Below are 14,706 nucleotides of genomic sequence, written 5' to 3' on the forward strand. Positions count from 1 at the left end.
TATCTCTCTGAGATGTGAAGAAATGTTGATATAAATTTCATGTCTGTCTGTTAAGTACAGAGCCGGAGTCAAGCCGTGTTCACAAACAGATCACACATAACTCCCACCGAAAACACACGTTATCATTTTAACATTTCTGTTCATGTGTGGGTGAAACAAGCAAAATATATTGTGTAAAGAAACACCGTTTCAGAGGTGTGCACTATAATGCCACATCGTCAAATTTAAATAATTATTGTTGTGTCGGAAAGCGCAGCTGCAGGCTACAGGTAAGCTACGCTACGCTGTGTTGTGTTATAGGTGCAAGCTCCGGTGAAACTGTGCTGTATCATCTTTGAGCTGCAGGCTCCGGCTCCGCTGTGTTGTCGGATTCCTGACACCCCTAGTGGCACTAGTACCTATCGACTCATCACTCTCTTGGAGAACAAATAAGCAAAAAAGTTTAACTAATTCTTTAATATTCTGACAACATAACATTTCATTTACTTGAAAAAAACTTGAATCTATAATAAAAACTACAATCGACATCTCTTATAGAGAGGTTCAGCACATTGTGTAGCTGTCCGGCTGCAACTGTTCAGCACACAGAAAGCTTTAAAAACCAAACATACACTAACAAACACACAGTTATAGACCAGTCTCAATACAATATTGAAGCCACTATGTGTTAAATATGTTTTACTTTTAAATTCATTCATCTTTCAAATGATTTAGATGGCATACATTTTTGTATAAAACATATTTCAGCCCTTTCATCAGTATACACCTGGATCAGATCCATGCAGGGAGGGGGAAGCTTTAAAATAACAGTCATTTTAAAGTTGATTTTTCTTTTATGAATATTTTCATAATAGATACGGTTTGAGTTAGTGTTCTAAATGAAAGGGAGACGGGGGCAGCAGTGCTGACTGGGACAGGGACATGCTCCAGGGTCAGATGCATTAGTACAAGCTGCAGCAGCTTTTAATCCACGCTGACGGTATCTATCGTACACATTAGAGCTGCAACTATCAGCAGCAGTGAACTGAGAGTGAACACAAGGCTCAGCAGGCACTCACAAACTAAACGTTCTGCTTTGACATGAAAGGACTCTCCAGCAAGCTGCGATCATCTCCGTTAGTTCTTTCTTTCAAAGACAGATCACAGAAGCCACCAGCATTGCACGTTTGTTTACACTCATTTCTTTGATCGTGTAACTGTGTTGTTGAAGCTGTGTGTTCCTTCTTCCTGCACTCTGAACACAGGTGTTTACAGGTGGGCCTGGGGGACACACACTCTGCTGGTTCCTTTGTAGAGAGCACACACACACATGCACATCCACACACAGCAGCACTCACTCTGTTTAGTCTAATGTAACACAATGATGGCCCAGCAGCCAAACACTGGAACAAGAGTTCACATTAGTGTGCTGCATCTCTCTATTTGTTTCCATACTTGACTAGGGCTTTTGTAGCCTGGTATTGTATTACATACTTCCCCGCATTACTACTTGATAGGCTTTGAGTGTGAATATTTGCAAATTTGCATATTTCAAATAAGTTTGGTCTAATAAATCAGCTCATTTTTGTTTTAATTATAACTGCAGGCGCATCTGATTATTTCACGTTTCTACTGCATGGTACGGCTTTTCTCAACTGAGCTTGCTCTTTTTTGGTTTTCCACAAGGGATAGTACCTGATACCTGGTACTTTTTAAGTTCCAAGGGAGCTGAGCAGACACTAAAAAGATGGAGTTAAACCACTGATTGGTCAGAGAGAATTGTCATAAGCACGCCATGGGAGATCCTGCACACACCCGGCATCTTTAAATAGTGGAACATATGGAAAACAAAATTCCCTGAGGTGAGTTGGCTTGAGTAGAGCCGGACCATACTGTGGAAATGCAGCTTTAGACAGATGAGACGGCTCGTTCTATTTTTGGGAAACATATCAATATGGGCAGGTGAATAATTAGGTTAAAAATAATGTTTATGCTGCAATGCTTTTTATTTGTATCTATAACTAATTTCCAAGTAAAGTGCACTCAGTGACTTTTGGCCAATTTAGTTAATCTAGAGATAATGTGCAGATTGTTCTTCCCCCAACGACCAGTCAATGGTTAAAGAGAAGGTAGAATTTGGACCAAGATTTTTCTTTGCTTGACTACAGCATCTACATCTACAGGAGGGTATGTAAGGGATACAGTTACTAAGTAATCTCCAACTATCACTTGCTTGCTACCTGTCTGTCCTGATCCTGCCTTTCCTGAGTCGGCTAGCCAGCCACTTGTTCCTGACAACTCAGGGTATTTCATCACATTGATGCAAGAATCCTGTAAATAAAATACTTCCATAAAGCAGTCCTTCCCACCATTTTCCCAGCAATGGTTTAATACAACTAGAGATATCAAAGGGACATCAGCCTTGGTAATAACAGTATGGAAACATCTCTGCCTGCTGGCAAATCGTTTCACAGTGTATCATGAAATCACCAAACCCCAAGTGTACTGACCTTTTAGGATGTGTTTCATCTCTCAGTTGGCACTTAAGATATCTTTGGAGAACAACTATATTCCAAAAGTGTTGATAGAAAAAGCCACCTCAGGGTCCACATCATCTATACCATAGGTCAGGGGCGTGGTACAACCCCATTAACTGTGATAATGACCATATACCACGGTCTGAAGTGAGCTATTGCTTTTATGAAACGGTTACCAAGTGTGGCAATATGAAAAAAAAATACACACTCCAATCTAAATAGTTTTTATTATTAAATAATGATTTTCAAAATAAAATAGTCCCTCCGTTGCCTTCTGCACAAAACATAGTGCGAGGTGGTTGCTATGCAACAACACTAACAGCTAGCGCAGTGTTCTGTTTGTTTCGTTTTTTTTCCATTCGGTCTACCTGCTCTTCACGTAGCTCTGCATGTCGTCTTTTAGAGGCTTTTTTCTCTGGAGATAGGCACTGATCAATCCACTCCTCCATAGTAAAGCTTTGTAAGTTTGTTTCTTAACGGACGTAATTTAACAGCTGTAACGGCTTTTTCTCAGACGCGGAGGGATACTGACTTGTTGTGAAAAGTAACTACAATTCTACCCGTGATATACACTCATTATACCACGGCTAAGAACCAATCAGATTGCTTGATCTGACATGTCCGTTTTATAAATTGAAGTAGCCTAGTAGCTGTATCAACGTCAAATCTAATAAAGAAAGTACAATTTTAAAACATTTAGACAATATTTATTGTCACTTAACATTGAACTTTACATATATATATATATATATATATATATATATATATATATATATATATATAGCTGTAGATATGTATAGTGTTCTTCTTGGGGTTCATTTAAAAATAAAATTTAGAAAATAAATAAAATAGCTTTTGAAAGATTGTGCATCTTAAAATAAAGTACTTAATCTTAGAAAAAATTAAATAAAGTGTAGCAGCAGCTTGAGTTTCCCTTTTTCTTTCTGTCTCAACCAATGTTAGAATAAATGAATGAGTCTGTCCATTCTGGGTTGAAAGCTCTGTTGACTTCTCTCTTCTTGGAGAGCGCCATGAGTAGTTATTTTTCTCTCCCTCGTCTCTTCGTCTGTGTTTCTCTCCCTTTCTCCGTATACTGGTATTTTCATGCAACACATGGGGAAACAAATACTAATCACATTAAATCTATTAGTGAGAAATGAGTCAATAAATGATTATTGCTGCCAAAATACTGCAGCTATTCCAGTACAATCAGAGGCAGCCGATCAGAGGATTGAATATATACATATGCTAATAATGCAGACAGAAAACTGTGTGTTCAGTTTGCAGTTGGCTGAAGCATGAAAATTAAGTATTAATGAAATTGCAAAAAAATCCTTATTATCAAGACATTTGATTTGAAACTTGTATCTAACTAAAATGGAGATGAAGTCATTTTTTCCTGTAGAACTCATTAAACATTCAATGGAGAAAGTGAAATGGGCTTAGCCTCTGGGAAGATATTTGATTTTAGATGACAAGGCTAATAAGAAAGGTTGGATTTAAAGACAGCAAGGTTGATTAAATTATTCGATGTTGTAACCTGTTAATATTGGTTGACACTAATTAATGCAATGCAGAGATAATGTGCAGCACAGACTCTACTACGTCAGCCTCACAGCGTGGTGGATCTAGTGGGAAATTAGTCAGAACAAGATACGAGGCATTCTAGGTTGGCTGGAAAGGTACGGACGGAGGAAAAGAATGCAGAAGGTCAGAACAAAGATAAGAGTGCGATGCTCTGTCTGTGTGGTGCTCTGTGACTCACTGTTAGTCACAGAGCACACTTTCCCCTTTGCTAAGATGTGCTATTGATAGGAGGGAAAGGGACATGAATTCAAACCACACAGCCGACTGGAGTAAATAGCAGTTTCCCTTCAAAACAATGTTGAACCTATCAAAGAGGTGAATCACTGGCCTACACACACAAACACAGGAATTGTTGTTGTGTGTTCGTGGGTTATAGCAGAACCATATTGTTTTACTGTGTCTCCCAAAGGAGCTGCATTGCAGAGGCAATGATGAGGGGACAGCAATAGCTCCACTAATGCAGTTAGAGAGAGGTGTGTGTAGTGGATATCCAAACTGAACACACCTTTTAAAATTTATGGATTTGAATTCTCCAAAGCACAAAAATATCGAGAGACCTTTTTTTAAAACAATAAGTACTTCCTATTTGTGTGAGCTACGACCTTCCTGCTTTTGTTTTGAGCAAGTGTGTTTGTTCAGTGGTGGGTGGAGTGAGTTGGGAACTGGAGCCTCACAATGATTTTCAGCTGAGATCATGTACAAGCAAATAAGTTTACAGTATTTTGTAAAGGCACTAAGGTCTGTTTAGTAGTGTTGCAATGTTGTCAACTGCTGCAGTGCACTTCTAACTGGAGAAGGTCATAACAACACACATGGATACACAGCTGCTTGTCATGTATCATTCACTTAAGAACCCCAATGTAAGAGATGATGTCAGTGCAGAGAAATATACCTTACATTCCCAGTGGTCAATTTGATTAATTCAATTTAATTTGAATACAATTGTCACTGTGGTTTGTCAGTCAATAGTGTCCATCTGATAGTCCCAGATCCAAGTCCAATAGTGCCAACCTTGTGTTTCGATTGTGAAGTTTGAAGAATAGCTTTGCCTGTTAATTCAGTTTGTTAGAGGCATTATTGTGCACTTGACACTGAAACAGGAACTTGTTCCTGTTTAAATCTGCACACACATGTTATGCTAAGCTTCCAGTTTCTTTTATCAATGATAATTTCAATGATTTCTTCTATTCTTATTGAATTGTTGCTCATAGGTATCTGTGTCTCTTTCTGCTACATGGTCAGTCTGGTTAAATGATTGTACAGATTTGTTCTCCATGTACAACATAAACCCCTTATACCAAATAACATCTATTTGTAAAGAGACCACAACCTAAAAGCATGAAACACCGTTCAAACATAGAGTAGTCCTCTCAGCAACCTGACTGGTTCATCACTGGCAAGCCACAACTTCAATTACACATAGACTGGTGGAGCTTTAACTATTGTTTGTTTGAAGGAAGACCCTTTAGAGTAGCAGAGACACCACTGGGTAGGAATACGTACCACAGCTACTATTACTCTATAACTAATATTATTTATGCATCTGCATGTATACAGCTAGTTCAATACTAAACAAACTAAAGCAAACGGCTTCCTTCTCATACCTGTAAGTGCTGCTGGTAATTACATCTGTAGTGTGCCATGTACGTCCATTTGACAGGTCTGCATGTTGAAAAGCTAGAGATGTCTTTGGCTCGATAACACAGCGAAAAGAGCCTTTCATTCAGCATTTACTGTACACAGTTATCTACCCAACAGTGCTACTGCGTGTGTGTACTACGCTGGGTTTATATGGAACCACAGTGTGTGAAGAAGGAAGACACAGCAGGCAGTCTAGCAGACATTGTATTGTTTATGTTTCCCTTTAAGGCAGACAGGCAGAAGTATCTAACACCGCTGCTCTGCTTCAGGGAGGCAAAGTCTCCGTCTGTCGATGCACGGGAATCATGTTCTGATAAACAGTAAGGGAGTTAACAAGGTTGTCTACTGAAAAGAGACAGAAGATTTACAAGAACATTTGTTTTTCTTATAGAAAAAACCCCACATTAGGCAGGGTGACATTATTGGATTAATCCTCCTTCATCATTCCTGGGTTAAACCTGCCATTCCAGGTAATTGCCTCATTAGAGGCCTGTCCCGAGCAGGGACACTTTGTCTGTTAATAATAATAATAATAATAATAATAATACATTTTATTTGTAAAGCGCCTTTCAAAGCTAAAAGCAATCTCAAGGTGCCAAACATGGTTTGTAATTCAGTAGAATCCTAGTAGAACAGACTTAAACTAGAACTAGAACTAGAACTAGCAGAAGAAACGGCAAACAACAAACAACAACAACAGGAGAAGTGGCGAACAAGCAGCACCAGCGTCCTCTCCCCTCGACATTCCTCTCCTGTTAGCATCAGTGTCGTCAGTTGACGAGCCCTGGTCAGGTCTAATGTAATTATTATTCCTTCACTCAGGCAACGTGGTGTGACAGCCGTAAACAAGCAAGCATGATACCACTCAAATTGTATTTTTTTATATTTCTGTTTTTAATTTAAAGTCAAGCTGAAAAAACTGCCACTGTAAAAGAAGAATGTGGACATTGTTACACCATCGATATAATGTCAAGACCTTCTACAGCCTGACTGATACTGGGTTTGCGAGGACAATACCAATATCAATACCAGAGAGCTTAAAAATATATTAACAGCATAACGTCTGATATTTATTATCTCTTAACACTCACATAACATTAGCACTTTTTAAATTGGATCCCTTAAATCTGTTTGTTGAAATAATTGTGACCAAGTTATGTACTGAGCAGAACATTTTACATATATCATATCTTTAGCTCGTCTGTACTGACATTTATTGTTTTTATCAGCCGATATATACGCTTACACCAATCAATATATCTGCAATGAGCTAAATTCAGTCAATACATTGTCCCAGATAACTTACAGTGTACTGGGAAATTCCAACACACCACTGATGGTGGGGGCTTGATGGCATTTTAATCAAAAATGCTTTAAACACCTGGAAATTTCATAAGATTCCTAGAAGTGTAATAGAAAATATGATATACAGTGGGATTAAGTGAAACCCACTAATTTCATTTCTGATTTGTTTTGTTACATAAAAAAGAGGTGTAGAAACTTGAACTACTCCACCAACTTTGCACAGCAGTCTGTTTACAAATACTAAACTACTGTATGTGCAAAAGTTGTATGAAGCTGCTTGTGTCTCCAGCGGGAGCTGTTCGATCTCTGATCATTTGTCTCAAGTGATGTCACTTGAGTCAGCGTCGGTTGGGTCTGAGGGGTGCACATTTGAATGGTTGTCACTTAGAAATAAGTGAGTTCACCAAACCTCGGTAGCTTGCTCCTCATCTACTAGCATAACACAGCAGAAACGCAACTGAAACATTGGTGGTCGAATTGCATTGTGGGCAATGTAGGCGGCAGGTTTACGAGAAGAATGCATGGAGTAAAAAAGTTAATATCTCTCGTTCTGCTTTATTAATTGTGAGCCTTTGTGTCACATTTAAGCCTCTACATTAGTGTTAGCCTGAACATTATTCACGTCAAAGAAATTTGTCACATAATGGCATTAGCTATATTTTACGTTGACGACCACATATGTTATACATAGTCTTCTGGTAATACTCAAACACTACTAGAAAGTCACATATTACTATGTTACAGTAAATGAAGACTGACATCCAATAAATGATGTTTTCTACTTTAGCTAACATTAGTTTCACAGACTGCAAACTTAACCAGAAAACAGACACAAGTTTGAGTTAGTTCCTGAATTTGTTATTTTGTTACTTATGGAATTACAATTGGAAATGGGGGATTTTGAATCCTCTTTTAATGGTAACACACAGCAGCACACACAGTGGAATTTAGACTGCATTTAACCCATCCTAGTATTTGGAGCAGTGAGCAGCGACTGTATAGCAGTGTGGGGCTCCGGTGCCTCGTGCCCAGGAGGCGAATTGGTACCTCTCAAAGTATCACTACACACTCTGTTTTCGGGGACTTAAACCGGCTACCCTCAGGTTCCCAAGCCAAGTCACCACTGCTGCCCCATTTAATTAGCTACCGCTGACAAAATCTACGAACAAAGTTAGTCATTTACACCAGCGAAAGCCTTAGTTGCAGATTAAAATGGGAAGCCTATAACCCCCATGCTTGATAAACAACAAGCTACAAATGAAAAGTTAAACCAAGTTAAAACTGAATAGATCCAGGTAGTTTACCAACTTGGAAGTGGATCCACAATGAAAACTTTTATTGGTAATATTCCCATACCCATAACTCTTTCTGCTCCGCTCATTTCCCCTGTATTTCTATTTTTACTGAAGAGCATTAACATTTAACTTTCTATCAGAAGCTCTTTACCAGAAACAAATAACATCTGGGTCTGTTTTCTGAAGATTGCGCCCACCTTCTCCCACTGCTTTTTAAATCATTATCCCCTGGTTCGGCACTCTATTGTTCAGAGTCTGCCACAATCTGTGTTTCATGGCAGCTGGAATCTCATTTCCACAAATTACTTTCTAACTGATCATTTCTGGGAACGACAGCACGTTGTTGCATGTGCAGCATGCTATAGTGCATACATACACACTATGACAGTGTAACATTAAGTATCTTAATAATACTTTATTAAATAGTTCTCCATAATATTCTTTCTTAAATATTATGTGTTGCACAAGTCCTTGAAGAAAAGAAAATAATAATAAAAATATTTAAATAAAATGTGTTGGTTTTCCAAATAAAACCTGTAAAAACTGTAATATTCTAGAAGGAACATATCAGTCCAAGAGGACATCCTATTTCTGTGTATCATGTATCAGCTGCTGTTCATTTTGTACCACGTCAGTGAAGCCGCACACACTAATGATGAGCTACTGAAATGTTAATGAGCTGAAAGGCTGCCAGCCAGACCACGAGGCGACTGTGGCCCTTCCATCGGTCGGTCATTAAAGATAGATAGATTCTTTACACCAAGTTGTCAGCTGTATCTCTATTGAGTGGCATTGTGTGTCTCTGGCAGACTGCAGGCGTACATAGGTTATAGTGATAACATGCAGAGAAAAGAGAACTGCAGGCAAGTTCTGTACCCTGACCTGTGGTGAAGACATGAGGCAGCTCAGACCCTGAGACTTAAACCCTGACACTTACACTGATGGGGAGTTCAGTGTTCAACCCTAGTTTTTAACATGCTGCTTGACTAAAAGCTTCAGTATGCTTCGGCCTTCACAACGACAGAATCCAGTGCGGTTGCCTCTGGTGATTTTTATAACTTTCTTAAACAGACAATCCAAAGTTCTTTATGCAGCGATTGGCCAGGTGTGTAATCTGTGAAAGTAGAAAAGGTTGAACTTCTTTCTCAAGCTCTGTGTTTTTATTCTTAACATATCACCTTTGTCCTTTTTGTGTGTACAAGCAAGTGCAACTGCATGAAAGCCTTTGAGGAGAAACTTATCCGATCATGAGATGGATTTGGAATTGGGAAGAATTGTATTTCAGTAATTGTGGAATCATTTTTGTCTGGGACCCTACACGAAGAGAAACCTTCAAAATCACTCATCAGTTTATCCTGAAATATGTGATTTTTAAGAGAGAAATTAGTCCCCATGTACTAAGGCTGAGTTTTAACAGCAGTGCACTGGGTTTGAACCTGACCCACGGCCCAATGTCGCAGGTCACCCCCTCTTTCTCTCCACCTTTCCTGTCTCTTCTGATGTACTATCAATAAAGGCCAAAAAAAGAGATTTTATGAAATTGAAATGTTATTAAATCCTCCTAATACAATGGTCAGATCAGAATACTGCTAACAAATGTTACCAATCAGTCCCCCTGTGTGAGGAGTCTAAGTCGAATAAAAAAGCCACATCCTCCAGCTCCGACTGGGGGATCCCGAGGCGTTCCCAGGCCAGTGAGGAGATATAATCTCTCCACCGAGTGCTGGGTCTTCCCCGGGGTCTCCTCCCAGCTGGACATGCCTGGAACACCTCCCTATGGAGGCGCCTAGGCGGCATCCTTACTAAATGCCCGAACCACCTCAACTGGCTCCTTTCAATGTAAAGGAGCAGCGGCTTCCAGCCGGTTTCCTGCTGAGAGCCTATGGCCTCAGATTTTGAGGTGCTGAGCCTCATCCCAACCGCTTCACACTCGGCTGCGAACCGATCCAGTGACTGTTGAAGGTCACAGACCGATGATGCCATAAGGACCACATCATCTGCAAAGAGCAGCGATGAGATCCTCAGGCCACCGAACTGCAACCCCTCTCCTCCACGACTACGCCTCGATATCCTGTCCATGAAAATCACAAACAGGATTGGTGATAAAGCAACCCCTCTCCCCATACTCCCGCAGCACCTCCCACAGAAACAACAACATTATCAAGTCATAGATAGGCCGGACAGATTGGGCCCTCATATCTATATATATATATCTATATCTATGTCTCTTGAATGTGTCACAGTGTCCTCCTGATACCTTCCCACATTCACAATCATAGTCAATTAATATTTCTGTTATTTTATGCAAAACTTGTAGTATATAGAACAGCTTTACTGTAAGACAGACACTTTTCGGTTTGTGGCCTTCATCGATTTTTGACCTCTTTAAAATGTTCCCTTCAAGCACCTTCGAAGTAGGTGAAGTACCAGAAACCCCCACTCTGCTTCTACATATGTTGATTGTAACCCGGAATTTTGGTCCATCTCCCCTTGTCCAGGAGACCACCCTGCTGGGAGGAGAGCTTTCGGCACTCAGGAGCTCCGGAGACAGGCTCTCAGTCTGTGGCTGCAGCAACTAGAATTTAGTCAACACAAATCCCAGAGCCATGGGTCGCTGGGTGTAACCTGTGTAACAGCAGCAACAGAAAGATTGCTGCAGGGCGGGGCGGTCCCCAGTGATTAACTGGGGGTCCGTTTCCCGGAGCTTCCGAACTCTCCTCCAAGTGAAGCAGCCTTCCAGCGGCGGAGAAGACAAGGCGAGGGTGCAGGTCTTCACACAGACCATGGATGTATTATTGACAGCATTGACATGGCAGCTCTTCTTCGTCCTCTGTACTGAGGGCAGTCTGGAGCTACAGTGACTCACTGTTGCCTCTGGAGGTACAAGTAGTATTACAAGACAGGACTTGCCGTGGCTAGTTGGTTAGAATGCTTATTTTAGTAGATATCTCTGCAACACAACACATAGACGTCTTCGACATAATGTCAACACTGTTACTTCTTTACATTCTGTTGGTAATGCTTTTTAATCTAGATGGCGCCCGGGATGGCTGCCTCTGTGTTGTGGTTTGCCCTGTTTTGTCTTGTTTTGTTTGTTAATTCAGTGTTTACCCACAGCATATTGAGCTCTTTCACACTGTTACCTGGTTTTGTTCTTCACTGAGACGTGGCTTTGTGGATACCGGACTCAGCGGTGCAACTGTTCAGAGTGGATTTCGACACGGAGCTCTCCAGAAAATCGAAAGTTGGAGGAATATGTTTTTGTAATTATCTGCAAATCCTTCTACTCCCCTGATGAGTTTGCTTCATTCATACTGATCGGTGTTTACATTCCACCGCAAGCCAACATGCAGGATGAACAGCTCACGCTCACCGGCCACATACTGTGTGTGGAGTGGACAAACCCATCACAACAACGACCCTATCTATTCAGGAAAAGGACTTTAACAGGCTATTTAAAATACAAAAACAGCTGGTCCAGACTCTGTTTCATCATCTACGCTGAAGCACTGTACTGATCAGCTGTTTCCAGTGTTTATAGACATTTTCAACACCTCACTGGAGACATGCCACATGCCAACCTGCTTCAAAACCTCCACCATCATCCCCGTCCCTAAAAAAACCAAGGATCAAAGGACTTAACGGCTACAGACCCGTCACTCTGACCTCTATGGTTATGAACTCTTTTGAGTCCTTGAAAGAAGCAACATGTGAGCTGGGCAAACACGTCTCAGACTCCTGGACCATCAGCACTGGTCCCCCGCAAAGCTGCCTTCTTTCTCCTCTGCTCTTCTCCCTGTACACCAACAGCTGCACCTCCAGTCACCAGTCCATCAAGCTCCTGAAGGTCGGGAAAGCACCACCCTCATTGGTCTCATCTGTGGTAGGGAGGAGTCTGCCCACAGGTGGGAGATTGACCATCTGGTGAATTGGTGTGGTCAGAACAACTCCTGTGTGACTCCTCAGTTGACACTGTGGAGTTCTTCTGCTCCCTGGGCTCCACCATCACCCAGGAGCAGAACATCAGCTCCATCATCAAAAAAGCACAGCAGAGGATGTTCTTCCTGCGGCAGCTGAAGAAGTTCAACCTGCTAAAGACAATGATGGTGAACTTCTACACTGGCATCATCAAGTCCATCCTCACCTCCTCCATCTCCATCTGGTACGCTGCAGCTACAACAAGCAACAAGGGCAGACTGCAGTGTGTCACTCGCTCGGCAGAGAGGGTGATTGGCTGCAATCTGCCGTCCTGCCAGAACCTGTGCGCCTCCAAGACCCTGAGGCGGGCTCACACTGATGGCTACTGGACTCATCAACAAGGCCCGGGACCCCCACTGACACAAACTCTTATCTCCTCCCGTTGACACTACATGTTACATTAACACACATCTCTGTGATCATATATTTGTACTCGATAAACTCTTTCCCGTAATCTGTACTGTGAACCTTTGCACATTTTTGTACAATACTACCACTTTTAACACTGCACAGCTCTTCTACTTTTAATTTGGATATACTGTACTATACAGTATAATATATATATATATAAATATATATATATATATATATACACTGTACGTATACAGTATGTGTGTATATATATATATACACTGTACATATACATATATATATATATATATATATATATATATATATATATATATATGTACATATATAGTATATAAATATATAATGACATATATATGGTCATTTTCTGACACTCCAAAAAGATTGATTGGTAAATCCAAAGAATACACAACAGATTGATAGACAATAAAAGTTCCAACCCACAGAAAACAGTGCAGCAGCAGTTTTCTGCTTCCTACAATGCAGTCAATCAGTAATGATTCAGAGAGCGATCGATGCACACTTCTAAAATCCATGTCAGTTTATCTGAAAGGCCAGCAGTTATATCCCACTACAAGCCCCTTTTTTTAATAATAGTGGAAATAGATTCAGATTTGGTTGAAATAAACAGGAAGTGACGGTGTTTCCCTTCCCAGTTATCTATTGCTGGTGTACATCTGTTCTCAGCCTCTCGAAGCATTTCCACTTAAGGACGCAGCTGAAATACCAAATTATATTTTTAGTTCTAAAACTAAAACTAGTTCTAAAAATGTATCTTTTGTTTGCTTTTTTGCGGAGGTGATAATTCCTATTGATTGATACAGTCTGGTTGTTATGTTCAGAAGTTTCTCACTATGTTCCCAGTAGCAGGACATCACTGCAGGTTATTCAGCCTTGGCTGTGACTGCTCAGCACTGCATGACTCAGAGAACAACAGTGAGATCAAACAGCCAACATGTGCTAGAAAGTGCTTAACACAATTACATGTGGAATCACTGCCCGCAAAAGGTAAAGTCTGTATTTCATTTTTTTTCACGTGTGCAATGAATAAAAATAAATGAGTGGATAACATCCCTGTTAGAGACCAGACCTCCATATTATCTCTTGAAGCAAGCTGTGAAAGAGAAAACGCATGTCTAGTACAATGTACAATTACACTGATCAAGGGAGTGTCACGGCCACGCCTCCTGTCATTCCTTGTGTTTTCCCTGTGTCGCCTGCTTGTTTCTCTCTCTGTGTATGTGTCTGTGTTGTGGGCGTGTCGCCCCCCTCACTCTCCCTTGATTGCAGTTCAGTCAACTCACCTGCTCCAAGCCTCACTCCTGCCATCCATTAACTCATCAACCCAGCAGTATATCAACCCCAGTCTTCAGCCACTCGTCGCTAGATCGTCTACTCAGCTACAGTGGTAGTTTGCGTCTCTGGCTGCTTGAATTGTGGATTCAAGTACATTTGCTTGTGTGATTTTTTTGTATTAACGCTTACTGGTTTTTGTGCTACAGGATTCCTGGCTTCCTGTCCACCCGCCTGCCTGCTACCCACTTTACCCTCTGCCTCCACGAGCCGGATGTGCTCCGTCCCCTTTCCCTGGAAACCCCTTCAATAAACCTACCTATTGCTCCAAGTTTGTGTCCTGCGTTTGGGTCCTTCCCTTGTTGCACACGTGACAGGGAGGGGTTCACACAACACAACAACCATGAGAAGCACAGACTGACACACACAGGAAGTGGCAGGTTGACATTTAGCTTGTGCACAAGGGAATAACTTCACAAATAACATTCTTATTCCCCTGCCTAAGACCAGATACCCAACATGTGATGAGTTAGACAATACAATGCCTGATCTATGAATCACCCAGATGCTGGTCGAAGGTCATCACCAATGTCAGCGATCTCTATCTCGTTAGATAACGGATGGTATTTGGTGTGGGAATTTCAATGTCACACGAGACACGAGATGTCAGTTCTAATCTGAGGCAAGTGGAATACATTTCCACTCGGGATGAGGTAGCGTCT

At 41.0% G+C, this 14,706-nt stretch overlaps 1 protein-coding gene across 3 annotated transcripts in view; it reads right to left on the reverse strand.

The window, feature by feature from the left end:
- Window positions 1-14,706, reverse strand: part of sh3gl3a (SH3-domain GRB2-like 3a) — a 49,712-nt gene that overhangs the window by 29,544 nt on the left and 5,462 nt on the right. Inside the window, exon 1 of one of the 3 annotated variants that reach the window (XM_029460842.1) lies at window positions 5,708-5,745. The exons of the other annotated variants lie outside the window; for them this stretch is intronic. The gene's annotated coding sequence lies outside the window, so the exon portion shown is untranslated. Of the gene's footprint in view, window positions 1-5,707; window positions 5,746-14,706 lie in introns of those variants that run through there. 3 annotated transcript variants of the gene reach the window in all.

This window comes from Cottoperca gobio, chromosome 3, assembly GCF_900634415.1.
Source record: "Cottoperca gobio chromosome 3, fCotGob3.1, whole genome shotgun sequence".
Taxonomy (NCBI): Eukaryota; Metazoa; Chordata; class Actinopteri; order Perciformes; family Bovichtidae; genus Cottoperca; species Cottoperca gobio.